At 35.0% G+C, this 27,612-nt stretch overlaps 1 pseudogene; it reads right to left on the bottom strand.

Annotated features, from left to right (window-relative positions):
• Nucleotides 1-529: 529 nt before the first annotated feature.
• The window catches only part of LOC149264496 (phospholipase A1-Igamma1, chloroplastic-like), a 75,055-nt pseudogene continuing 47,972 nt past the window's right edge, over nt 530-27,612 (bottom strand).

Here is a 27,612-nt window from a genome sequence, read left to right as displayed (position 1 = left end):
TTAATTTTGAGTTTAAACAAAGATTCTATTTTTAAATATTTTTAAAGCTTTCCTTAAAGCTTTTGAATGTCCGAGAGTAACAAAAATGAAATTTCATGATTCTAACTATCTTCCTCATACAATGTCCTGTCATCATGGTGGTATGACATTAGCCCACCAACCATGACATAAACCAGGGATGCAATATTGCGTCCTTGTCGTCCCTGCCCGATGCCGAACAAGCACTTGTCAAATTCGATAAGTTGTTGTACAAATTCACAAGATGGGTGGCTCTCCACGATTTTAGTTTATCTTGCTAACTTGATCACGAATTTATCCATTGCTACTTTACTATTTACATAATTCCCATTTTAAATTTGACTCTACACCACCGTATATTCGTGGAATGACAGCCTCGAGAAAGTTCATTCTCTGCGTTACGAAACCTTAATTTTCACTCTTTTAAGAATAGCTTCAGAAAGTAATTTTATTTACGATTTCTGAATCATGGGGATTTTGCAGTTCATAAGGCTTCTAAGTGGTTTCAATGCTAAATAGACTCCGCGACACTACATCGGAGATGCTCAATGGTCATGTCCGTGATGTCATTACTATGATCGGGAGTCTCGTGGTGATCTGTATTCCACTCCTCTTCGATGATTCTCATTCTCTCCGGCTGAACCCACCGTCCCTCGGAGTTCTTGATCAGTCCTTTGTTTGCGTCCTGCCACCAGAAGGGAGGAACTAGGTAGTCTTGGAAATTGCACGCCTTATTCACCAGAGCCGGATCGCGGCGCAAAGACAGATAGAAGCGCTGCCCTCGTCCATGGTATCCGTCCACCAGGTGGAGATAAGCCTCCGGATTATGAAAGCACCACGGATCATTCGTGGGTTTCAAGAGGAACGGAGAATGCATGTGATTCATTTATTGTAACATGTAGAATCTGAATCATAAATAAAATATTTCAATGTCATATATATATATATTTCCTTATATTTTCACTTTTCATTGTAAGGGATATGTGTAATTTCTTGTATTTTTTTATATGGAGTTGATATATAACATTAAAAATTTATTAATTTTAAAAAGCAGCACAAACCTGCCAACACCTCCCCTCCACCACAGGTGCTTAGAATTGAGATTGCCCAGCTAGATGAAAGAATAGACAGCCTTCAGCACAAAGCTCTTATTGGAAAATGGCATTTCCCAGAAATGTCTGACATCGACATGAGGAAATGGTTGGCCAACTTCTGGAAACCGGTTATCGGCTATGTTCCGGTAATATCCAGCCTCATGAGAGACTGGTATTGCTTCCATTTCTTAGACGCTGCAGATGCTGAAGTCATCCAGAGCCGGCCTTGGGTCTTCAAGAGAAGTTTTCTTGCATTGTATAGGTGGTACATAGGCTTTAACCCTTTGAAAAACACCCCGGTAAATAATCTAATTTGGGTTAAATGCCCGAATCTCCCTTTGGAACTCTGGTCAAATGAATCTCTGGAGATGATTGGTAATGCTATTGGACGTTTCGTCTACGTCGACCCCTGGTGCTTAGGTGAAAGGGACAAGCGCATAGCTTGGATTCTTATTCAAAGACCTTTTAAGGGCGGCTATCCTGACCATATTGAGATCAGCTGGAAGGATCAGGTCATTAATCAGAGACTGGATTTCTGGGGAATTCCTTTTAGGTGTGTTGCATGCAAGAGAACGGGTCATTTGGTGAAAAATTGCCCTAGTGCTAAATTATATGCATACAGACGGTTTAACAAAAAATCTTTTCTCAATGGCAGTCAATCCTCGCCCATATCTGCGTCTATTCCGCCTCACAGTCCTACAAGTCCAGTGCCTCATCAAGATCATCATGATCATTTGAATGACCCTTCTGAGTGCCTACTTTCCGTTCCTAGTCGCCTGCCACCCTCTAATTGCCCTAATACCTTCGTCAATTTGGGCAGCCACGGGTCTCCTTTTACTGAGCCTAGAGAGGATTACCCTGTCCCTTCTCCGCCTCCCATGCATCAGAAGGATTTTGTCCCCGACCCCCATCCAGGGCCTCCAAAAGGGGTAGATTTCTCTGTGGGATCTATTCCCATCTCCATCTCATCCTCGTCTCCGAATCCCGATCACGCTGGCCGGCACGTCATCAAAGGGAAATCTCAATGTGTTGGTCCGACTCCTCTAAACTCCCCGAATTCATCTCCTGTTAATCTTTTTGACAGTGACCTGGATCATATGCTTAACAGGGACTCTCTTGAGCTGGAGCCGCTCACCATACACAAGCCCGACCCAAGTCTCTTGCCGGTTATAAGTGTAGGAATTTACAGGGTAAGTTCCACAGAAAGAATACCAAAAGGACACCGCTCACAACCAGATCTCAAATCAATACACCAGTATTTTTGACGTGGTTAAAACCCTCAGAGTGCAAGGAGGGAAACAGTCCACGGCCTGTCCCAACGTGGGCACTACAGGCAATTTATTAATCAAAGAATGAAAATTTACATAAGCTTCTCTCATGCACGGATTACCCGAACAATGACTCTCCATGCGCTTTAAATAGAACTCATGGACCAATCGGGTGTCAAGCCACGGATCAAATGTCGGTAATACCGAGGTGAGAGTGAACCGTCGGATCACTACATATCGTGACCGTCGGATTGTAAGTTACAAAATGTACAACGGTAAAGAAACACACTTTACCTAACTCTAACCTAACTCTATACTAGACCAATTTGAACTTAACTATATCCTATGTGTCGGAATATCCTAACATCCCCCCTTAAGAACAACTTGGGATAGGATTGAAGGATTTACAAATATGACACAATAGGAGAAGGAAGGAGGCACTAGAGCCTATCCCCCCTTAGTGACAACTTCCTGAACTCCAAGCATATATCGAAGTTTAGTGAACTTCGCCTCTGTGAGAGCCTTTGTGAAGATGTCTGCAACCTGATCATCTGTTGGACAATATTGCACTTCAAGAACATGGTCATGAATGAGCTTTCTGATGAAGTGCATTTGTAGTTCAATGTGTTTGCTGCGCTGATGCTGGACTGGATCTTTGCATAGCTGAATGGCACTTTGATTATCACACCAAAGTGTGGTTGGATGCTGCTGCTCAAAGCCAAACTCTGATAGGATCTGACGAAGCCACAAGGCTTCCTTACTAGCTTCCACGGCACCACGATACTCTGCTTCTGTTGACGAAAGAGAAATGGCAGCCTGTTTCTTACAAGCCCATGTAATAGGTCCTGAACCAAGAGTGAAGACATAACCGACAGTAGACTTCCGATCATCAGGGTCACCAGCCCAATCAGAATCAGTGAAACCAACTAACAGAGGAGCTGCTTTGGCACTGTAATGAATCCCAAACTGTACTGTACCTCGAACATAACGAAGTATTCTTTTAGCTGCTTTCCAATGACTTTCACGGGGGTTTTGCATAAAACGAGCAACAAGGCCAACAGCAAAGGAAAGATCAGGACGAGTATGGGTTAAATACAAGAGTTTTCCGACAAGTTGACGGTATAAGGTAGCATCAACTTCAGGAGAAGTACAAGAGACTGAAAGTTTGACTCCAGACTGAAAGGGAGAAGGGGCTGGCTTACAGTCTTCCATGTGAAAATGACGAAGAATATCACAAGCATACTTGGACTGGGAAAGGGAAATACCCTCCTTGGATTGCAAGACTTGAAGACCGAGAAAATAGTGTAAGTGTCCTAAGTCTGTCATTTCAAATTTCCTTTTAAGGATAGACTTCACATGGTTTATAAGATTGGGATCACTACCAGTAAGGATAAGATCATCAACATAAAGAACAAGGATGATAAGAGAGTTGTCCACTTTCTTGGTGTAGACAGTATTGTCAGAATGACACCTAGAAAAGCCAGATTCTAAAAGAAAGCTATCCATTTTGGCATACCAAGCCCGAGGAGCTTGCTTGAGACCATAAAGGGATTTCTTAAGTCGACACACAAGGCTGGAGTCTGTTTGTATGAAGCCAATGGGTTGTTCCATATAGATTTCTTCCTGCAAGTCCCCATGCAAGAAGGCAGATTTAACATCCATTTGATGGACTTCCCATTTTAAAGAGGCAGCAAGGGAAAGAACAAGGCGGATAGAGTTCATTTTGGCAACAGGGGCGAAGGTTTCAGTGTAGTCAATGCCTTCAACCTGTGAAAAGCCCTTAGCAACAAGACGAGCTTTATGTTTATCAACTTTCCCATCTGGTCCATACTTGGTTCTGTAAACCCATTTACATCTTACAAGTTTTCGTCCCTTTGGTAGAGGAACAAGATCCCATGTATCATTTGTCATCAATGAATGATATTCTTCATTCATAGCTGCTTCCCAATGTGGATGGCCTGAAGCTTCTGCAAAAGTGTCAGGATCATGATTTACTGGAGCTTGAGCCAGTAAAGAAGAGGCTCTTTCAAACTGAGAACGTGTACGTCGCTGATCTGTAGGATCACCGGCAAGATCACCTGCTGCATCCCGAGTAGCACGGACCCATCTTGGAAGTTGAGGATCCTGAGAAGGTGGGGGAGGATTATCATCCTCGCTTTCATCATCTGAAGAAGAAATGTTTTCAAAAGTAGAAGAGATAGGAAGAGGTGGCACATCCGCCGGACTAGGCTCGCAGGCCGATTTATTTTCATCAAATTTTACATCTCTTCTAATGATAACATTTTTGGACTTAAATGGAATAAGTCTATAACCTTTTACATCTTCAGAATATCCAACAAAAGTACATTTCTCACTCTTAGGTTCTAAAGCTTTATGCTTTTCATCTGGAATATGGGCCCATGCTTCACTTCCAAACACACGAAAGTGACTTACATCTGGTTTAATGGAACTCCAAGCTTCTTCTGGAGTGATATTCTCTAGAACCTTAGTAGGAGTGCGATTGATTATATAATTTGCACAATTAATTGCTTCGGCCCAAAAACTAAGACTGAGTCCTTTAGATTGCAGCATACAATTAGCCATTTCCTTTAAGGTGCGATTTTTCCTTTCAGCTACACCATTTTGTTGTGGAGTGTATGGAACAGTATGTTGCATTTGAATTCCATTTTCGGTGCAAAAGTTGATGAATGTGTTTTTAACATATTCTCCACCATTATCAGTTCTTAGCTTAAGAATTTGATGTCCAGATTGTTTTTCAACAAAGGCTTTGAAGGCCAAAAATGTGTTAAATACTTCGCTCTTGAGTTTTAAGAAGTATACCCAAGTGCGTCTGGAGAAATCATCAATGAAAGTTAAGAAGTACTTGCAGCCAGAGAATGAAGCAACAGGAAGAGGACCACATAAATCACTGTGCACAAGCTGTAAAGGGGCTGAGGCGTGCCAAGAGGCACGTTTGTCAAAACTGTCCCGATGATGTTTTCCGAGTACACATCCGGAACAAACACCATCTCTGCAAGATACCATAGGAAGACCTGTCACCATATTTTCTTTACATAGATGCTGAAGGGAGCGATAGTTTAAGTGACCAAATCGCTCATGCCAAAGTTTGCTCACTTCATCATTATGAGCAACAAATACTGAGGGAAGATGTGATGACCCAAAGTTGTGAAACTTATACAACCTTGTGGAATCATCAGCAAGACCAGTAGCTAGAATCTGTTTAGGATCTTTTAGATCCTTGATTACAACATCATGAGGTGAAAATTCAACAATTTTACCTTCACCTGAATGAGTTATCTGATAGACAGATAGAAGGTTGCAGGATAAGGTTGGAACACATAATACATCATTAAACTGACCATTGTCTAGATGAACAGTTCCAGTCCCTACAACATTAAGAGATCTATCATCACCAACATATATATTTTTGGTGTTACAATCATTTAAAGAAGAAAACATGGCTTTGTTTTTGGCCATGTGATAAGAGGCTCCAGAATCAATGAGCCACTCATGAGAATGAGAAGAAGAAGAAGATACATTTAATGCATAACCAGACTGAGATGATTGACAACGACATGCAGAAAGTGCCATTCCGGAAGTTGAAGTTGAAGTAGGCTCCACATGGATGTTATGTTTCTTCATTGCGGCTTCCAAGGCTTCCATCTTCTTAAAGCATTTAGATTCTAAGTGGCCATCTCGATTACAAAAGTTACAATGTCTATCAGTCTTCTTCCATTTGTTTTTATTGGTCTTATCATTTTGCTGAAATGATCTTTCATTTTGAGGCTGAGATGGTTTAGGACCATTCTTTTGAGGATATGACTTCTTAGGATTCTTTGAATTTGGTTGCTGTTGGGCGGCTAACGCTTTCGTGGAAGAGTTTCCAAGATTAAGAAGACCAAGGTGTAAGAGTTTTTCTTGTTCTCTTATTAAGGAATCACAAAAGGAGTCAAAGGAAGGGGCCTTGTAGTCTTGTCCTTGACAAATGAAAGCTTCCCTTGTAGAATGGAAAGTGGAAACAAATACAGAGTAGGCTGGTCCCAACTTAGTAAGGATGGAATAAATAAGGTTACCATCTTCTTTCTTAACTTTAACACCTTCCAAGAGATATCTAAGGGTCTTGAATTTGGACAAGAAATCTTCAATGCAAGAAAAATTTTTAGGATCCAAAGTAAGCAGCTCATTTTCAAGTTGATGGGCTCTAATTTCATTTTTAATCTCAAAAACTTTAGCAAGTTTTTCTAATGCTTCATGAGGAGTCTCAAGTCCTGCAATGTGGAATCTAAGATCAGGAGAAATAGACATCCCTATCAAACCACGTGCTTGATCTTGTCTATTTTCCCATTTTGCCGCCTTGTCTTCATCTTTTGGTTTCTTCTCTTGGTCTGTGGCTATTCTGAAGAGACCTTTACTTCTAAGTAAATCTTCCATGTAGGCTACCCATTGGAAGTAGTTAGTGCTGTCAAGAATGACTTGGCATGGACTTTCCATTTTAAAAAAAAAACTGAAGCTGAAGATGCTGAAAGTAAGTGTTCCAACGGATAGATCTCGAAAAAATAGGTGGTTTTAAAAAAAACGGCTCTGAAAAGGCTTCCGGATGAAGAAGTTATGGCTTTTTGAAAAAAAATTGTTGACGTTGCCGGCAAAGTGCGCGAATGTGCGGGAATGAAAAAATCCGCCCCCACAAAATGGAGACTTGAACCCAAGACCTCTACTCTCTTAAAATAGCTTTGAACCAATTGATCTATACAAAAAATTTGAGAGAGAGAGAGAGAGAGAGAGAGAGGGGGGGGCCTTGGTTTGCGTGCTTGCCTTGAGAAAGCTCTTTTTCCCTACAAAACACAAAACCCAACACGAACATGCAAAGAAAAACGAACCTTGCGGCTCGAAGTTAGCTTTAGCCAAAAAACTAGAAATTTTGAAAAAAAAAAATCTCAAAGTTAGCTTTAGCCGAAAAACTAAATATTTTTCTCAATGTTTCTGATTTTCCGAGATCACACTAAGGTGCAGGGAAAAGAGCATACGCATGAGAAAAATCCTTCCTTTCTGTTTCTGATTTGCCCAGATCGCACAGAGTCGCAGGGCAAAGAGCATACGCATAAATGAAAGGTATAGATCTGGTTAAAAAAAAGGCTAAATAAACTGAGACCGAAATAAGCAGAGAGAAAATAACAGTAAATTGCAAAAAAAACACTGTATACCTCCCGATCTGAAAAATGACGCAACTAGGGCTACCGGAAACCTTTTCGCGTGAAACGAAAGGGGTTCCTCACTGGAACAGATGCTCCGAACGCAACAGAGCAGTCCTCTTGGCCCGAAAGCAGTCAGAAACAGCAGATCTAGGAAACGACAACCGCATGCAGTTCTACCGGCTTCAGATTTGGATCACCAATGGACGCGGCCCTCAAATAGCTTTGATACCATGTAGGAATTTACAGGGTAAGTTCCACAGAAAGAATACCAAAAGGACACCGCTCACAACCAGATCTCAAATCAATACACCAGTATTTTTGACGTGGTTAAAACCCTCAGAGTGCAAGGAGGGAAACAGTCCACGGCCTGTCCCAACGTGGGCACTACAGGCAATTTATTAATCAAAGAATGAAAATTTACATAAGCTTCTCTCATGCACGGATTACCCAAACAATGACCCTCCATGCGCTTTAAATAGAACTCATGGACCAATCGGGTGTCAAGCCACAGATCAAGTGTCGGTAATACCGAGGTGAGAGTGAACCGTTGGATCACTACATATCATGACCGTCGGATTGTAAGTTACAAAATGTACAACGGTAAAGAAACACACTTTACCTAACTCTAACCTAACTCTATACTAGACCAAGTTGAACTTAACTATATCCTATGTGTCGGAATATCCTAACAATAAGCCCGGATTCGGCTAGAAACATTACGGTCCGGAAGAAAGGTAGAGGTGGCAGCAGGCATTTTAGAGGAAGAACTATAGTATCAAATGAAGGGATTAGAAATCTGTCTCTAGTTGAAGTGCCCATCCTTGATGTCTCTGAATCACAGCCCCTTAGAGCGAGCCTGGCTGCCAATTCTCCCAAATGATCCCCATCCTATCCTTCAATATTCGGGGTCTTGGCGTGGATCCTAAATTCATCACGCTAAAAAGTTTCTTTTTCCATTCCAGGGCTGCAATCATCCTTATTCAGGAAACAATGCACAAGAAGGAGGACACCTTGTCTTATTTCAGGAAAATGCTACCTACTTGGTTCATGGTTGCTACAGAGGCAAATGGTTTATCGGGCGGCATGGCTACTCTTTGGGATCCCACCAGGGTCAAAGCAAAGGCGTACAAATGCTACGCCGGGATTATAATTACGGCTTCAATCAGAGGTGTTGAATTCCCGATAAACATTCTCAATCTTTATGCTCCATATAAATCCCGAATTTCTTTCTGGAACAGGTTCTTCGCTTCAGAGCTCTTCGATATTAATAATCTCCTTATTGCTGGCGATTCGAATGCTGTCTTGAAATCAAATGAGGTCTGGGGACAGGGAAAGATAAACAACTGCTTGGCGGATCTCATCAATTCTGAGATGCTCAACAGAAACATGGTCGACATAAATCCCGTTGTATTGAAGCCGACCTGGTCAAATGGTAGAGTGGGCAGCGCTTACATAGCCAAAAGACTCGATAGGGTGTTTATCCATTTTAGTCTCATTGATAAAATGGGTATGCCAAGGCTATCTGTGGAAAATGTCATGATCTCGGACCACAATCCTATCCTTCTATCCTGGCCTGCAAATCTATTCAGAAAAGGTTACTCCTTTAAGTTTGACAGTAGCCTCCTTCAAGACTCTGCTTTCAATGAATACATTCAGAGTGCATGGAAAGTGATAAAGGACAGGGATAAACAATTTATTTTTTCATCCTTCAGGGAAAAATTGGTCGAGATCAGGAATCTGGTGAAAAAATGGCAGTTTCAAAAACATCAGAAGGATAAAGAGAACCTCCAAAGGATTCAACAGGAATTGGATATGGTGTTGGCATCTACAGATTTTTCCACATGCTCTCTTGAGAGGAAATGCCGTATTAGAAACCTGGAGAAAGAGAGATTCTGTTTGCTGAAACATGAGGAAGCCAAATGGAGGCTCAAAAGTAGAGCCTTATGGATGCATGAAGGAGACAAAAACACAAAGTTTTTCCATAAATATGCAAATGCAAGGAGAGCAAGGAACTTCATATGGAAAATTAAGGATGATCAGGGTGGTTTTGCTGTCTCCCAAGAGGACATTACAAAGCAGGCCGTAGGCTTCTTCAAAAAGCAATATGGCAGGTCAAATGAGATTGCGTTTCAATGATATTAGATGGGGCATTGACTTGATGCCAGAGATGTTTGATCAAGAAAAGAACGAGGCTTTGTTTCGGCCAGTAGATGAAAATGAACTCCTTGAGGTCATGAAATCATTTAAGAAGGATAAGTCCCCTGGTCCTGATGGATGGTCAATAGATTTTTTGATCCATTTTTTTGACCTTTTCAAAAAGGATCTGCTAAGCATGGTGGAAGCCTCCAGACTTTCAGGCACCATTCACAACCATACCTCGTCCACTCTCATTGCTCTCATTCCTAAGAAGGATGAGCCTGAATCCTTCCTGGACTTCAGACCCATCTCCCTTTGCAACATTACTTTCAAGATTATTACAAAGATTATTGCTGTAAGGATTAAAAGGACTCTGGCATCCTGTCTCTCTCCCAATCAACATGCTTTTTTAAAGGGCCGTAATATACACGATGCCGTCGCCAGTACACAAGAATGCTTACATTCTATGTCTGTGCATAATTCTAATGCTGCTATTATGAAAATTGACCTTCAGAAAGCATTCGATGTCTTGGACTGGGGATATCTGCAAAGCCTCCTCGCCAAAATTGGTCTGAATTCGGGCCCCATTCGTTGGATTATGGCTTGTATCGAAAACGTCAACTATGCAGTTTTGATTAATGGCTGTCCTTCTCCTTTCTTTCGGGCGGAAAGAGGCCTTCGACAGGGCTGTCCACTGTCGCCTCTCCTCTTCATTTTGGCCATAGATGCTTTGAGCTTACACATCAACTGTGCAGTGGCGATAAAAGAATATACTCCGGTCAAAATCTGTAAGCAAATCTATATCTCTCATAACCTGTTTGTAGACAACGTTCTGTTATTTGCTATGCTATCCAAGGCAACATGGTTGTGCATTAAGTCTATTCTGGATCGCTTTCAAAAGGCCTCTGGGCTCGCCATCAATAAAGCCAAATCGATCTTGTATCATAATGGCACAGATGAGACTCTGGCTTCTTGGATATCTCAGCTATTCGGAATTGAATCAAGACTTTTGTCTGATGGAATCAAGTACCTCGGGTTTCGCCTAAAAGCAAAGGCATATAGGAAGGATGACTGGCGATGGCTTGTTGAACGATTTTACAGCAAGATCTCACTGTGGGAATTCAGATCATTATCTCTGGGTGGTAGGGTCGTCCTTGCCAAATCTGTCTTGACGCAGTTATCGGTCTATTGGGCTCACCTTTTTCTTCTTCCAGCTAGTATTATCCAGGCCATCAACAGGATCTCTGCCAATTTTATATGGGGGGCAAAAGCTGAAAGAGGAAAAATCCATCTCACAAAACTGGATCTCTTATCCTTGCCAAAAAAATTTGGTGGATGGGGTCTGATGGACATAAGACTTTTTGGAAAAGCTCTTGTCTGTAAATCCTTATGGAGAGGCATCTTTGACTCAAATCCCTGGAGTGCAATTATCCGCCAAAAGTATCAAAAAGGAAGAAGCTTGGAATTCTGGTTCAGGTTCGGCTCCATTGGTATCCAGCAGGGGTCTGCTATTTGGCTTAGTTTCAGGCGAATTCAGCAATACTTTCTAAACAATCTCAAATGGAAGATCTTTTCTGGCCGGAAAATCCTCATTGGTTTCGACTCTTTTGCTGGCTTCAGGGGTAATTTACAGGTTCCAGCTCCTCTTCTTTTTTATCTCCACAGATTTGGTATTTTCACTTGGAACAGAGTTATCAAGGAATGGAGAGGGCCCTCTCCTTCGCTTAAGGATGCTGGCGATCTTGGTATTCCGCAGGCCCTGTCTTTCCTATGGGATAACCTCAAAATCTCCCTCGAACAGGGTGGCTTAAAGCGGTCTGGGATTGATGACCATATGGTATGGTCTTTATCTCTCTCTAACTCTCGAGCCAATGTTAAGGACATTTACTTGGACCTCATCTCCAAAAAAATCAGGCTGGCTAGACAGATTTTTCCAGTGTTCTGGTGGAAACTTGGCTGCCCCCTCAAAGTGATTATATTCTCTTGGTTAGTCTATTACAACAAAAATTTATCTTGGGATACCTTGAGAAAGCGTTCTTGGCACGGACCCAGCAGATGTGTCTTATGCAAAATGGAGGAGGAAACAAACTATCATTTGTTTTTCAAGTGCATGGTCTCCCAACAAATCTGGTATGAATTAGCTCTGTTTTTTTCTTTTCCGCATCTAAACTTCATCTCTGTTGATGCAGCTTTTGCCTGGTGGGGAAGACAAGAAGCTGATAAGCGACCAATCCTTCCCATCACTATATGGTGCCTTTGGAAGTGGAGGAACTTAAAAATCTTTGAGGATTCAAATATCTCCTCCAAATATGTTCTGTCTTCTATCTCAGCTCTCTTTCCTACTATCCGATGAATGCAGTATATGTGGAGATTAATTTTGGTTTTGTGTCCTTGATGTTTCGGAGGGCTCTCATCTTTCTGTATTGTGTCCTTAAGTTTTTGTTGCTTCAGGTCTCCGACTGATATCATGCTGAATGCACAAGCGATCTTCTTATGAGATCCATCAGAACATCTTGTATATATTGCCTCAATATAATATAGTGCTTTTTTCTTTCTGAAAATATATATATATATATATATATATATATATATAGAGAGAGAGAGAGAGAGAGAGAGAGAGAGAGATCATTTTCATTTGGTTTTTAAAGATATTTGTAATTCATTTATTGTAACATGTAGAATGTGAATCATAAATAAAATCTTTCAATGTCATATATATATATATATAAGCTAAATAAGCTTACTAGCTAAATCCAAATTAAGCTTATTTAGCTAATCAAACGTTATATATAAAGAAAGATAATTTTTATTCCATTAATAGGTTTTTTAAAGAGATTTGTAATTCATTTATTTTCTAATATAGAGTTGACGTGTAACATGTAGAATGTAAATCATAAATAAAATATATATATATATATATATATATATATAAATTTTTATTTTATTAATCGATTTCATTTATTAATATGAGGTTGACATGTAACATTTTAAATATTAATAACAAAATTTCATTTTTTCCACAGAAAAAACCAATATAAAAATTACATTTTGTAGACACACACTGAATATGCAAATAGGTTAGAGAGTACAAAATTAAATTGAAAAGCACATGAAAATAATTATTTTTTTTAAAGCCTAAGAATCACAAAGCATGAATAAAAAAGTGACATAAAAATTGCGAGAAAGTTAATCCTAGCAACTAATGCTAATCTTTTATTTTTTGTTTTCCCTTTTTGAATTTTTTGCGAGACGTTGAGATTTTTTCCTTTAATAACCCATACAAATTTTCATCGTACAAGGGACATCTTTATCCGAGTTCGGTCTCTAAGAGACATGAGCCCTTATTTAGCCCCCAGATCCGTCCACTGTCAGCGAGGCCTCAGGATACTTTTCTGTTGCATCCAGGCCTCAGGATACTTTTCTGTTGCATCCAGACCATGTCGTAAGATCAACCACATTCAGTTAATCACCCTGTTGGGACGAGTCTTTCATTTCTACTTTTTTCCTTGATAACTTTTTCTTCATCCTCTGAACTATATCGCTACATGAATTACCATCATTTTGGCCTATTAGAATGTCTCTTCTTCTAGTTAGGATTCGTCTTAACCTGTGGATATGTACTATGTAAGTGTTTTGTCTGAAAAATGCATGACATCAGAATGCCATGTCTTGTGATTAACAGAAGTTGTTGTGTTTCAAAATTATATGGTCTAAGAGGCCTTTGCTCAAATTAGTCTCCACACATATTCTGCAAATGTGAAGATTCCATTTTTTGTTCTTTCTATATCTATTTTTTAAATTTACCCATAATATTTCCTATATTCTGAAGGACTTTATGATGCCCAAAATGAAAGGATAGGTTTGGAATTCTCACCCAAATCAGAATAGTGGAAACCACCATTGTGTTGGCATCAAACGCAGGAAACTATGGTGTGATGGATAACTCAAATCTATACCAAAACCAAGACCCTTCATTCAATGCAAAATCTAAATTGATAAATAGCCTGAATCTATACCAAAACCACCTAGACCCTTCATTCAGTGCATAATCTAGATTGATGAATAGCCTGAATCTATACCAAAACCAAGACCCTTCATTCAATGCATAATCTAGATCCTTATGAGTTTCAAATTGAACTATCAAAAAATCTTTTGAGCACAGGTAAATTTCACTGTTTAGAGTCGATGAGGAGAAAATCCATTGAATTAAAACTTCAGGTTTTGGCCAGAAACCATTAAATTTACAAATTACTACTTTATATTAAAAAACAGAGAAAACCTCAAAGAGATTGACCTCCCGAGAAAGAACTTTCTTCATTTTCTCTACAATATTAAGGCTTGAGATATATTGATTATGATCTACCGGGGCTGAGGAAACAAAGACACATTTTGCAAGTTTGACTTCGGTAGTGCCCTAATGCAACCCTAACTTGGTATGATGTTTGAATTTCTTACAATTCCGTAATATTTTAGTTGACAAGGTTCCTGCGAAACCCTTTTTTCAAATTGTAGGCTTTGGAGGAATTCGGGCAGGTTCCATTTTTCATGAATTAGCAATTTGAGAGAAGAAACAGTGAGAAATTCTCGAACCCAAAAAGATAAAATCTTCCCATAAATACTTTTAATAAAAAATTGGAATGAATATTTCAGAATGTTCTCTCTCTGGAGTAGAAGTCTCAGTTCGGGCCAGATTGTGTGGAACCCCACAACACGAGACCTCCAGAGGAGCCACAATAGACAGAGTTTCCCCATCTCAGTTATATTCAATACTTTGCAAATAGGTGGGAAGGGAGATAAGTCTACAAGGGCGATAGAAAAAGCCACAGGACACGACACCCTTTTGTTTGAGCACAACCACCACACATATATATATTTAACACCGTGGAAGAAAACTAAGCATGTAAGCAGATAGGAGAAGTTACGGGACATTGACATGACACTGGCTGATAATACTCCCACATAAACCCACAAAGAATGATTCACCAAAGAAAACTACATGAGAAAAATCCTCTAATCACATCAATTGCTGATAAAAACCAACTTTGTTCACAAGATAGTCGAGAATCCATGTGCAACTCCATAATACAGGATCATAAGATGAAACGGAGCCTGGAATCCTGGTGGCGACGGTAAGAAATGAAACAGAGAGCCAAGAAACCCTAGCCTTTATCTTTTTCTCGTTCTCTTATTGGTAACTATAAATATATATTTATATATGTAACAAAAATAATTTCCGAGAATTTTATTGATATATGTTTTTTATTTTCAAGTATAATTTAAACATGTATTAATATTTTAATATGCGGATTATAAATAAAATATTTTAATATCCAATATATATTAAATATCATTTTTTGGGATTCAATTGCGTTATATAAGTCATTCATGTATGACCATTTCCATAAGAGGTAACTGAATAATTTCTCATGATTTTTGAATAGTCTACTTAGCACTCCATTTCCATGAGAGGTAGTCGTAACTGACTAATTTCTCATGAGTTTTGAATAGTCCATTTAGCACTCCATTTCCATGAAAGGTAGTTGTCACTTACTAATTTCTCATGATTTTTAAATAGTCTACTTAGCACTCATTGCATGTTTACACGGGTGAAGAAGTGGGATTGAAACTAGTGAAATGAATCACATAGTGTCAATCATCACTTCCAAGGCTTGCACATGGTAAACGCGCTTAACTGTGGAGTTTTCCCCACAATCAAGCCCACTTTATATGAAAAAAGTTATATATATATATATATATAATTATAATTTTTATTCTATTAATAAAATTTATTTTATGAGAGAGTTGTAATCCATTTAATTTTTAATATGAATTGATATGCAACAATTTTAATATTAATAACAAAAGTTATATATAAAAACATATAATATATATATATATATAGGGAGAGAGAGAGAGGGGGAGAGAGAAAATGTCTTGTAGTTATATGTTTTCTATATCTAAATACAATTGGGACATGTATTAATATTTAAATGTCTATAATAAGAATCATAAATAAAATATTTCAATGTGATATATATATATATATATATATATATATATATATATATATATATATATATGAAAAATTTAATATGGATTTTATTTATAAAGAGAGAATTCTTATTTCATTCATAATTTTATTTAAGAGAGATTTGTAATTTATTCATTTTTAAATATGCAATTGACATATAATTATATATATATAAAAGTGTGTTGCTTAAAATCAATATAAATCTATTTTATTTTTTAATCAACTAAAAAGTCAATATTTCAAAGTACATTGCATTCAAAAAAATATTTGCATCTTAAAAAATTTAATCCCCTCTCTCTTAATAGAATTAAAATAAATTTATACTAATTTATAATATATTTTTTATTTATAAATTTTAATAATATATATTACTTATAATATAATTATTATATATATTAAATGAATTTTACTTTCCGATTGTCTATATTAAATACAAGACACCATAGATATATTTATATAAACCTTATCAATGTTATATTATAAATATAACAATTTAATCACAATTTATTATAAATATATTTCATATTGACTTTTTCGGTTTAAACAAAGTTTATATTTTTAAAAATCTTTAAAGCTTTTGAATGTCCGATGGAGTAACAAATATGAAATTTCATGATTCTAACTATCTTGCTCATGCAATGTCATCATGGTGGTATGACATTAGCCCACCAGCCATGGCATAAACCTGGGATGGAATATTGCATCCTTGTCGCCCCTCAATTCTGTAGACCTGACCAATGCCGGACAAACACTTCTCAAATTCGATAAGCAATTGTACAAATTCACAAGATGGTGGGACCTTCCCGATTTAGTTTATCTTGCTAACTTGATCACGAATTTATCCTTTGCTACTTTACTATTTACATAATTCCCATTTTAAATTTGACTCTACACCACCCTATATTCGCGGAATGACAGCCTCGAGAAAGTTCATTCTCTGCGTTACGAAACCTTAATTTTTACTCATGGCTTCAGAAAGTAATTGTATTTACGATTTCCAAATCACTGGAGATTTTGCAGCTAATAAGGCTTCTAAGTGGTTTCAATGCTAAATAGACTCTGCAACATTACATTGGAGATGCTCAATGGTCATGTCGGTAAGTCAACTTTCAAATGGGCCGGAAAACTATGTAAGGTCAAGGTTTATAAAAAAGTATTTACACTAATATGTGTATTTCAAAGTACGTGTGGAAAAATTATTTACACTAATATGTGTATTTCAAAATACATGTGTCCACACTGTGTTTCAAAAAACATGCGTCCACACTAGGCTTTTGTTCTCCTAATATTTCCTTACCAACATTGAAATTGAAATTGGCAAAAATTTCTTGACGAAACATTGAAATTGAAATTAGCAAACGATTTACCGTTAACATTGAAATTGAAATTAACAAGCAATTTACGATGAAAACTAATCATTAGGGTAAATTTACTTTGGGAATACAGGTTTTATTTCATAGGTTAGTCTATGTAGGAATAAGAGTTTCTACTTCATTATATACATAATCTTAATAAATGAAATTAAGATTTTCAAACTATTTTTCAATTTTCAATTTTCATTTTTCTATGTTCAATCTCTACACTTGTCTTGGTATTGCAAATTCTAAATTACAAATAACAAGTGAGTATTTTGATTATTATCATTATTTATCAATCATTTGATTTAAATGGTTGTACTATTTTAATAAACATGTTTATTCCATATTCTAAAATAAACAAAACTTCTATCAATTAGTTATCCAATTATAATAACTCAATCAACACATCAAAATTTCTCATATTACTTTATTCCATATTCTAAAATAAACAAAACTTCTATCAATTAGTTATCCAATTATAATAACTCAATCAACACATCAAAATTTCTCATATTACTTGTTCTAATTTCTCATATTACTTGTTCTAAAATGGATTAGTTGAAAGATGGAGGTTTTTTTTTAATTATTAATTATGCAACCTGTTAACTTTTCTCCCTTTCTTGTTTAAAATTTTTCAATGAGATTGTATTTCTAAATGTAAAAACAGATTAACACTTTGACAATCACTCAATTCTATATAAACACAATAATTTAAAATTATAAATTTTCCTATTTTCTAACCAAATTTCAAGCAAAATCCACAATATTTTTGGTTATCTTACCAATTTTTTATATATTTTTAATTGAAATATAATAACAACATTATCATTTTATATCTTTTTAATTCAAATGTAATAACAACAATCTAAATGAAATAATAATGTTCCATCATTTAAATTATATTTTTCCAAATAAAATAATAAATTTAAATTATATAAACTCAATTTTTCCCAATAAAATAATAAATTTAATATTTTATAAATTTAAATTATATAAACTCAATTACTTAAAGTTATAAATTTGCCTCTTTCAATAAAAAAATTTCCCTTATTTTTCTATTTCAATTTTTATTAATTTTATATGACATGGTATTTCTCACTAAAATATTTTATTTCCATATTTATGTCTTTAAAAAAATCATAGCACGTGATTAATTAATTTATAATGTATTTTGATGGTTTCAGTTGTGAACATTGTTAAGTTGGAAAAAAAGGAAAAATGAAATTAATTGAATTTACAAAGTGCTTAAATTTAACGAGGCAAATTTTATTAGAAATTATTAATGTAGGAAATCAAATTTCATTTTAAAAGAAGATTTTAAAAATTAAACATTGAAATTAATATTATGAAAGATAAAGAATAGTTATGAAATTTATTAAAATAAATTATTATATACATATAGAGAGAGAGTAACCGAGAGGAACCTAACGTAACTACTAATAAACTTCTGGGGGACTATACGATATGTCTTTCTCGCTGTAGCCGGGGTCACAACAGGGGGATTTGAACCTGAATCTTTCAAGTTTCAACAATTTTACAATTCTTGGATTAACCAATTGAGCTGCCCCCTGAGACTTAAACTAATCCAACCCTAACCCCGACGGCATTGAGGAGAATCGAACTTGTGACCTTCCAATGACAAGGTGCTTTAACAACAAGACCGACTAATTGAGAAAACCCTTAGGGTGATTTTTTTTGCAAGTCAATATTCTATTAATGTTGGAAAAAGGAGTACATGAAGTCCGTCACAAAACAGGTGGTCTCACCCTGACTGAGTTTGTTGAAAAAATGGTTAACCACATGACAAAAATACAAAAAAGTAGCTAAAGACATCATCCATAAACGGTTGGGCCAAGGGCACCAAAATACAACTAAAATGTAAAAATCACTAGAAATCATACTAGTCATTTGACATAATGGATGAAGGGTTTTCTAGGGCCATTCCAGGAGGCGAAGGAGGGCGGAATTCACACTAAACATGTCATTCGTAGTGCGTCATCCATGTCTCCAGCTTTTCTACTTTCTCCATGAGTTGGCTTTTCCCCTCCCAAACCACAACCAATCTTTCCCGAAGTTGACTTTGAAAGTAATGCAGTCGCTCCAGAGAGGCCATCTACACCACTTGCTTCTTGTGTCGAACTCGTTTTGCAACATCCACCTTGTCCATCAAACTAGCAATGAGAGTGTGATAGTTCTCCAGGAAGAAACTCTGGAGACCTTGCCCCTCCTAAGCCTTGGGTGCTGCCAGCCCATGCTTCACCTTGTCACCACAGGTGTCACTGCACTTGCGAGTTTTCCCATGACCATGCGGCCCTTCACCTCTATTCACACCCCACTTGCCACCTTCGTGACCTCCTTTCACACCTACATTGCCTTTCCGTGCATGCCCAACTGTTTCGCCACCCTGAAGAGACATCACTATGACCAGAGCCTAGTCTGTCACCCCTTAAGACGCAAGGATAGTACGGGAGGAAGAGTAGCCCCTTCGAGTCGATGGTTTCATAGCTTCCCACGATGGAGGCATGCCTTGAACAGGCATAAAACACCAGACTTGCCACCCGATAGAACACTACCCGTAGATCAAAGACCCAAGAAACACCACCAAAAATAACATGAATTCATCAAGATGGCTCTTTCTACCCATGAAGGACCACCCCCACCAAATAATCCTGACACCTCCACCTTCCATAATACCACCAATAATTGAGCGCCACCCAGGCATAGGTGAGCTTTTTCTATCCCGAGACGAGCACAAAATTGGTTACCACCTACTAAATTCAACAGCTAGAAACCATAAGATAACCCACTATGCCCCGTTGCACCAGGAATCACTATTAGAGCAGGGGCACATGGGTTACTCCTTTGGCTGCGGGGTTTCCTTACCGACGAGCTCCACCACCTTGTAAGAATGAGGCATAACATGTTACCTCTAGACCGCGAGGAGATTTTCTTCTACACCTAGTCTTTCCTTCCACCACTAATAACTAGGATTCCTAGCCACAAGGAAAAAACAATACCACTGCCCATGTATATTTCCACAACGAGGAACCACACTCCGTTTCTAATGAGCGTCGACCTTCGACGCTTCCTCCTCCTTACTGACAGCCACCATAACTCCTAACACCATATTTGAATGTAGAGATGAATGCCTGGTGCATTCATCATTCATTGCCTTAACACTTCGCCACCCTGACTCAAAGATGATGAATAATTACTCATAATAATGGCTAACATAAGATGGTACCTCTCCTGGTGCATGTGAAGATGTGAAGGGACCATGAGGCCCGTCCCTCCCATCATATCCACTTACTTTCAGACATGGGAGGTGACCTCCACGTGCTACCCTCATCTCACCCCCATCGAGGAACCCTCAAGGCTAAATATGATTAGTATGTTAATATAATAATATTTGAGAAGAATTATAATGAAAGAAATATTAACAAATTTAGTAAATTCTCTGATGGGGTGACAATTGGCTACAGGAACTGCAACTTGGCTTAATGAAGTGTGCCAAATAGGCCTCCCTTTTCGAAGGCGCGTTGATGTTTCTAGATACATCGGGGGATATAATTGCTCGAGTGTTTGGTTGTGCGCATTATTGTTTGCTGAAGGTTATGGGATTGTTGGTGGTGGTAGTTTTCAGGTTTTTTTTTTGCAAGATGGCACTCTAGCTATGTCATTCCCTACCTGCCAAAATGAAAAAGAAAATGGAGGAGTTTTTGGCGGAACTGACATAATTGTCAATGCTAGTAAGGGGACTCAATGTGAGAAGGTGCGGGATTCGAGCTCGAAGGGGAAACCCCCTGTTTCTTGTGGTATTGTAGCCACTTGGTTGGAATTCCAACAGTTGGGCAAAGTTAGAACATCAGGAAATTAGTAGTGCACTTCAAGATTTAGTACCTTGGTAAGCTACACCTATCCTGAATTAAAGAGGGAGATTCATGTTTTCTTTGTTGGAAGGTTCATTTGTCAAGTTGATTTGTCGAATTTTGCTGGGTAATAATCAGGAAAATTATTGATAGGAAGTGGAGAGTGTCTCATGTGTTTGGCTCTCCGGGTAAGATTTTGGGCATCAAAGGTGGGTTATGGTTTGTTTCTTGTATATTGAAGGTGGTCATCCTTGTGTCACAGTTTGGGTTCTATAGACTGGAGGGATTTTCTTCGGGATATAATTTCTCTCTAGCCATGGATAGTAGGAACTTGGCCATTTCTCTACGAATGCAGTTCAAGGTGTGTTTGCAGTGGGACTGGTGTGACCATTCGAGACGTGCACTAGGTGCAGTATATTCTAGGCAGCTAGTGCAATTGTGGATATGCTATCTTCATGCTTCGATAGTGAGGTTGTGCTCATTAGGGAATGGGACCATGGGTCCATGGTGTTATTCATTCTGAAGCCAACCGTGACCTAGGAGAACATGTTGATTAACCAATTAGACACTCTCCTGGAAAAATTGAAATGCCTCCTCCCTTCGATACTTTAGAAAAACACCTTCAGTAGATTACAATACTCTTAGAACAGATGGATCGGGTCAGACACGAGGACAAGAACGAGGTTATCAGATTGATGAATGACCTCCAGTAGAACCAGTGGCATAGATAGACACGATGGCTTCGTTGTGTCAAGAGAAAAAATGAATCCATGAAAGACTAGTGTGGGTGGAAAGTGGAATGGAGAATATGGAAGCTCAAGTCCATGATGCTTTATGCCCTCCTCCCTCTCTGGGAAATATACGAGGCTTCCCATGTCTCAATTTCTTTCCTGATCAGTGATGAAGATTGGATGTTTTTAGGTTCTTGGAATCTTTTGGTCATTTTGGGTTATCTGCTTATGGTTATGTAGTGCGCTCTCTTTGTCCGTAATGTGGTTTTTCTTTTATCTCTGGGCCAACAAGTCGGTAGGAATGAGGCCCATAGTTTTGAGATGTGTATCCTCTCATGATGTATCATGGATTTGAACTAAAATAAAATGTTGATTCACACAACAACAAAAAAAACTAATTAAGTAAATTAAGATGATAAAAAAATTTGTAAGGAAGAGTTAAAATAAAAATATATAATAAATAAAATAAATAGATAAATAATAATTGAATGAGACATAAACTAACAAAAACAGGACCTAAAAGGTTGAAAGGAACATAATGAAGATATAGAGAGGAATAAGGAAGATGAGAGGAGTCATGACATACAAGAAAGGAAGGTAAAAAATGATGAATGGAGAGGAAAGGAATAAAAAAAGACTGATGCAAGGTGGGGATTGAGAGGAGTTAAGGAAATTAGAAGAGAGGTATAAGGAATAAGGGGAAGGGGTTTATCGAATAAGCTGATAGATAATGGGCTTCCAAGATTGGTTAATTTTATGGCCATCTTCCCAATTGAAATTATTAGTGTGGGAATTTCATGAATGATATAGGAGCAATAAGGAGTAGATGAAAATATTTTGTCTTGGTCAAAAGGATAAGGTGTTATGGGAGTGTTCTTAGCCTTGATGAACATGATGTCATGGTTTGCTTTGATTTTTTACATCATTCACCCAAATACTTATTCCAACAGCCCTTAACCTTATCCTCAAACTCATTTCCATTTTTTGGACCAGTTTTATATCATTAATATACTATAATATATTAATATTTATATATAGCTATTATTTAATATATTAATTATTATATTAATTACTATAAATATTAATTATTTATGATTATTAATATTAACATAAGCTCTATATATTAATTTAATTTATATAATAATTATTATATTATTTATTATTTATTATATTAATTATTATATAAATTCTATAAAATTTTTAATTATTAATATTAATATGTTTTATTTAATTTAATTTAATTTATATAATAATCATTATATTAATTAATATATTAATTAATTATTATAATAATAATTAATTATTATTATAATAACAGTTGATTAATTATTTTATAATAATTAATTTTATATTAATTAATTTTGTATAATGAAAATTTTTTATATAATGATTAATTTTTATATAATTAATTAATTAATTTTATAATTAATTTTATATTAAATAAAATATTTTTATAATGAAATTTTTTTATAATAATTAATTTTAGATTAATTAATTAAATTTTTTTATATTTATTAATTTTAATTTATATAATAATCATTATATTAATTAATATATTAATTCATTATTATAATAATTAATTATTATTTTAATAATAGTTAATTAATTATTTTATAATGACTAATTTTATATTAATTAATTTATGAATTATTATATTAATTAATTATAAAAATTAATTATTTATAATTATTAATATGATTTAAATATATTAAATTAGTTTAATTCATTTATTTATTTCTTATTGTACCTAGTTTTATTATTAAGTTTTGAACTAAGTTTCTTTCTCTTAAATAATTTTTTTTTAATAATATTAAGGAAAATAAAAGCAGTTTATTAGATTAAATAAAAATTCTATAAATAAAAATTAAAAAGATTCTAGCCGACAATGTGTTCCTCCTTGAAATATCTTTCCTCATTAGTATTTATTTCCCTGATCTGCTCTTCTTTTATTATCATTCTTCAACCCTGATGATGGATCTCACTTGGGATTTGAAACGTGGGTGTAAAAATGTTCGTACTGTGGATTCTCCGGTCTCTAATTCAAAAGATACAAACCACAGATCTCTTAAATCCAAAATCTTGGCCCTATATGGAGGGGATACTTGGAGTGAAATCCTTTTACTCGAAAGATGTAGAGTGAGGATAACAAGAAGAGCAACAGATCTACATTTCCTTAAAAACTGTCGGGACAACAATGTCATTCCTCCATTTGCACAAGTTAAACATAGATTGCAGAACAAATATAATAGTAAGGCGTTTATCCAGCTTAGCTTCTCTCTGATTCGGTCTGAAATCAAAAGGGTTAGGGCCTCTCTGGAAGATCTTGGGCGTTTAGCCCTCTCATCCCACCTTAAGCTAGCCAACAGCATCGATAAAGATCTTTGGGCCATTATCGATGCCAGGACTGCCCTAAAAGCAGATAACGAGGGACAGATTGCTCTGGCAAGGCAGCGCAAGAAATTATCCAAGCTATTAGATAGATCTCAGGTGATGGTCAAAAATCCGTTAGATCAGAGAAGCACTTGAAATTATCAAGCATCCTCAAAATCTGAACAGAGACAGTGGTATGGAAATTAGCGGAAGCTGGCTTCCCTTGATCAAGAAAATTAAAAGTCGCCATCCAGGTAATGCGCCCCTCAGGTAAGTTATCTCCCCTCTCCTTTCCATTTTTTGGACCAGTTTTATATCATTAATATACTATAATATATTAATATTTATATATAGCTATTATTTAATATATTAATTATTATATTAATTACTATAAATATTAATTATTTATGATTATTAATATTAACATAAGCTATATATATTAATTTAATTTATATAATAATTATTATATTATTTATTATTTATTATATTAATTATTATATAAATTCTATAAAAATTTTAATTATTAATATTAATATGTTTTATTTATATTAATTTAATTTATATAATAATCATTATATTAATTAATATATTAATTATTATATTAATTAATTATTATTATAATAATTAATTATTATTATAATAACAGTTGATTAATTATTTTATAATAATTAATTTTATATTAATTAATTTTGTATAATGAAAAATTTTTATATAATGATTAATTTTTATATAATTAATTAATTAATTTTATAATTAATTTTATATTAAATAATTAAATTTTTTTATATTTATTAATTTTAATTTATATAATAATCATTATATTAATTAATATATTAATTATTATATTATTTAATTATTATAATAATTAATTATTATTTTAATAATAGTTAATTAATTATTTTATAATGACTAATTTTATATTAATTAATTATAAAAATTAATTATTTATAATTATTAATATGATTTAAATATATTAAATTAGTTTAATTCATTTATTTATTTCTTATTGTCCCTAGTTTTATTATTAGGTTTTGAACTAAGTTTCTTTCTCTTAAATATTTTTTTTTAATAATATTAAGGAAAATAAAAGCAGTTTATTAGATTAAATAAAAATTATATAAATAAAAATTAAAAAAATTCTAGCCGACAGTGTGTTCCTCCTTGAAATATCCTTCCTCATTAGTATTTATTTCCCTGATTTGCTCTTCTTTTATTATCATTCTTCAATCCTGATGATGGATCCCACTTGGGATTTGAAACGTTGGTGTAAAAATGTTCATACTGTGGATTCTCCGGTCTCTGATTCAAAAGATACAAACCACAGATCTCTTAAATCCAAAATCTTGGCCCTATACGGAGGGGATACTTGGAGTGAAATCCTTTTACTCGAAAGATGTAGAGTGAGGATAACAAGAAGAGCAGCAGATCTACATTTCATTAAAAACTATCGGGACAACAATGTCATTCCTCCATTTGCACAAGTTAAACATAGATTGCAGAACAAATATAATAGTAAGGCGTTTATCCAGCTTAGCTTCTCTCTGATTCGGTCTGAAATCAAAAGGGTTAGGGCCTCTCTGGAAGATCTTGGGCGTTTAGCCCTCTCATCCCACCTTAAGCTAGCCAACAGCATAGATAAAGATCTCTGGGCCATTATCGATGCCAGGACTGCCCTAAAAGCAGATAACGAGGGACAGATTGCTCTGGCAAGGCAGCGCAAGAAATTATCCAAGCTATTAGATAGATCTCAGGTGATGGTCAAAAATCCGTTAGATCAGAGAAGCACTTGAAATTATCAAGCATCCTCAGAATCTGAACAGAGACAGTGGTATGGAAATTAGCGGAAGCTGGCTTCCCTTGATCAAGAAAATTAAAAGTCGCCATCCAGGTAATGCGCCCCTCAGGTAAGTTATCTCCCCTCTCCTTTCCATTTTTTGGACCAGTTTTATATCATTAATATACTATAATATATTAATATTTATATATAGCTATTATTTAATATATTAATTATTATATTAATTACTATAAATATTAATTATTTATGATTATTAATATTAACATAAGCTATATATATTAATTTAATTTATATAATATTTATTATATTATTTATTATTTATTATATTAATTATTATATAAATTCTATAAAAATTTTAATTATTAATATTAATATGTTTTATTTATATTAATTTAATTTATATAATAATCATTATATTAATTAATATATTAATTATTATATTAATTAATTATTATTATAATAATTAATTATTATTATAATAACAGTTGATTAATTATTTTATAATAATTAATTTTATATTAATTAATTTTGTATAATGAAATTTTTTTATATAATGATTAATTTTTATATAATTAATTAATTAATTTTATATTAAATAAAATATTTTTATAATGAAATTTTTTTATAATAATTAATTTTAGATTAATTAATTAAAATTTTTTATATTTATTAATTTTAATTTATGTAATAATCATTATATTAATTAATATATTAATTAATTATTATAATAATTAATTATTATTTTAATAATAGTTAATTAATTATTTATAATTATTAATATGATTTAAATATATTAAATTAGTTTAATTTATTTATTTATTTCTTATTGTCCCTAGTTTTATTATTAGGTTTTGAACTAAGTTTCTTTCTCTTAAATAATTTTTTTTTAATAATATTAAGGAAAATAAAAGCAGTTTATTAGATTAAATAAAATTATATAAATAAAAATTAAAAAGATTCTAGCCGACAGTGTGTTCCTCCTTGAAATATCCTTCCTCATTAGTATTTATTTCCCTGATCTGCTCTTCTTTTATTATCATTCTTCAACCCTGATGATGGATCCCACTTGGGATTTGAAACGTTGGTGTAAAAATGTTCGTACTGTGGATTCTCCGGTCTCTAATTCAAAAGATACAAACCACAGATCTCTTAAATCCAACACCTTGAAATTGTTAACACAGTGAAAATATACCTCATTTCCACTTTTTCAAGATGATAATGTGAACTATGGGGGGTGATTCACCATTTTTGGAGTAGAAAAGTAAAAGGATTAAAAAATAATAAAATAAGAAAACTACTTTTTCAACTTATCTCCCTAAGTTTTTATTCAAATTTCGAGCGGGAGTACTTGTTGGATGCAAGATTTTAATCCAAGAAATACCCATGTTGCATAGTTTCAATGGACCCTACTACACGAAAAATGAGAAATACATGAAAAAACGTGATTGGAATCAGTTTTTTCATGCATTTCTCATTTTTCATGTAGCAGGGTCCATCGAAAGTGTGCAACATGGGTACTCCTTGGATGAGGAATCAAATTCTACATCCAACGGGTGTTTATTCTCGAAATTTGAGTGAACCAATAGGGAGATAAGTTGAAAATACGAGTTGAAAATATAGTTTTGTCTTTTTTCCCTCTAAATTTGATGATGTAATCTAATCCTATTTTGTTATTTCCAGTATTATTTCATAATTTCCTTAGGAGGCCCATTTTAGACCTCAAAATTCCCCTAATGGTTACCTTTTATGA

Source organism: Pinus tabuliformis, chromosome 6 (assembly GCF_031772625.1).
Source record: "Pinus tabuliformis cultivar Carrire ecotype Pingquan chromosome 6, CPIR1, whole genome shotgun sequence".
NCBI lineage: Eukaryota > Viridiplantae > Streptophyta > Pinopsida > Pinales > Pinaceae > Pinus > Pinus tabuliformis.
This window is presented reverse-complemented; position numbering and strand designations above follow the sequence as displayed.